Here is a 2,518-nt window from a genome sequence, read left to right as displayed (position 1 = left end):
GCTGATTTCATTTCTGGATTTGTCTGACTGACAGAATATTCTTCTTTTTATATGTATATAATTTTTACTGTGCTTTTAGTGAAAGTTTACAAATCAAGTCAGTCTCTCATACAAAAAACTTATATATGCCTTGCTAAAAAAGTAAAAACTTTTTTACATACTCCCAATTACTCTCCCCATAATGAGACAGCCCGCTCCCTCCCTCCACTCTCTCTTTTCCTGTCCATTTCACCAGCTTCTAACTGCTTCTACCTTCTCATCTCCCCTCCAGGCAGGAGATGCCAACATAGTCTCAAGTGTCCACCTGATCCAAGAAGCTCACTCCTCACCAGCATCCCTCTCCAACCAATTGTTCAGTCCAATCCCTGTCTGAAGAGTTGGCTTTGGGAATGGTTCCTGTCCTGGGCCAACAGAAGGTCTGGGAGCCATGACCACCAGGGTCCCTCTAGTTTCAGTCAGACCATTAAGACTGGTCTTCTTATGAGAATTTGAAGTCTGCATCCCACTGCTCTCCTTCTCCCTCAGGGGTTCTCTGTTGTGTTCCTTGTCAGGGCAGTCATCGGTTATAGCCGGGCACCATCTAGTTCTTCTGGTCTCAGGATGATGTAGTCTCTGGTTCATGTGGCCCTTTCTGTCACTTGGGCTCATAATTACCTTGTGTCCTTGGTGTTCTTCATTTTCCTTTGATCTGGGTGGGTTGAGACTCATTGATGAATCATAGATGGCCACTTGTCAGCGTTTAAGACCCCAGACCCCACTCTTCGAAGTGGGATGTAGAATGTTTTCTTAATGGATTTTATTATGCCAATTGACTTCGATGTCCCCTGAAACTATGGTCCCCAAACCACTGCCCCTGCTACGCTGGCCTTGGAAGCATTCAGTTTATTCAGGAAACTTCTTCGCTTTTGGTTTAGTTCAGTTGTGCTGACCTCCACTGTATTGTGTGTTGTCCTTCCCTTCACCTAAAGTTGTTCTTATCTACTATCTAATTAGTGAATACCCCTCTTCCACTCTTCCTCCCTCCCCCTTCTCATAACCACAAAAGAATGTTTTCTTCTCAGTTTGAACTATTTCTCAAGTTCTTATAATAGTGATCTTATACAATATTTGTCCTTTTGCAACTAATTTCACTCAGCATAATGCCTTCCAGGTTCCTCCATGTTATGAAATGTTTCACAGATTCCTCATTGTTCTTTATTGATGCGGAGTATTCCATTGTGTGAATATACCATAATTTATCCATTCATCCATTGACGGGCACCTTGGTTGCTTCCATCTTTTTGCTATTGTAAACAGTGCTGCAATAAACATGTGTGTGGATATATCTGTTCGTGTAAAGGCTCTTATTTCTCTAGGATATATTCCGAGGAGTGGGATTGCTGGATCATATGGTAATTCTACTTCTAGCTTTTTAAGGAAGTGCCAAATTGATTTCCAAAGTGGTTGTACCATTTGACATTCCCACCAGCAGTGTATAAGTGTTCCAATCTCTCCACAGCCTCTCCAACATTCACTATTTTGTGTTTTTTGGATTAATGCCAGCCTTGTTGGAGTGAGATAAAATCTCATTCTAGTTTTGAATGGCTAATGATCATAAGCATTTCCTCATGTATCTGTTGGCTACCTGCATGTCTTCTTTAGTGAAGTGTCTGTTCATGTCTTTTGCCCAATTTTTAATTGGGTTATTTGTCCTTTTGTAGTTGAGTTTTTGCAGTATCATATAGATTCAAGAGATCAGGTGCTGATTGGTAATGTCATAGCTAAAAACTTTTTCCTAGTCTGTAGGTAGTCTTTTTATTCTTTTGGTGAAGTCTTTTGATGAACATAAGAGTTTGATTTTTAGGAGCTCCCAGTTATCTAGTTTCTCTTCTGCACTGTTAGTAATGTTTTGTATACATTTTATGCCATGTATTAGGGATCTTAACATTGTCCCTATTTTTTCTTCCATGATCTTTATTATTTTAGATTTAATATTTAGGTCTTTGATCCATTTTGAGCTCATTTTTGTGTATGGTGTGAGGTATGGGTATTGTGTTTTTTTATTTGCAGATGGATATCCAGTTCTGCCAGCACCATTTGTTAAAAAGACTGTACTTTCCCCATTTAACTGTCTTGGGTCCTTTGTCAAATATCAACTGCTCATACATGAATGGATTTATGTCTGGATTCTCAATTCTGATCCATTGGTCCATGTATCTGTTGTTGTACCAGCACCAGGCTGTTTTAACTACTGTGGTGGTATAATAGGTTCTAAAATCAGGTAAAGTAAGGCCTCCCACTTTGTTCTTCTTTTTCAGTAACTAGGGCCTCTTTCCCTTTCCTATGAAGTTGGTGATTTGTTTCTCCATGTTGTTAAAGAATGTCATAGGAAATTGAATTGGAATTGTGTTAAATGTTTAGATCCCTTTTGGTAGAGTAGACATTTTTATAATGTTAAGTCTTCCTATCAATGAGCAAGGTATATTTTTCCATTTATGTAGGTCTCTTTTGGTTTCTTGCAGAAGTGTATTGTAGCTTT

Source organism: Loxodonta africana, chromosome 15, assembly GCF_030014295.1.
Source record: "Loxodonta africana isolate mLoxAfr1 chromosome 15, mLoxAfr1.hap2, whole genome shotgun sequence".
NCBI classification, from domain to species: domain Eukaryota; kingdom Metazoa; phylum Chordata; class Mammalia; order Proboscidea; family Elephantidae; genus Loxodonta; species Loxodonta africana.
Note: the sequence above shows the minus strand (reverse complement) of the source record.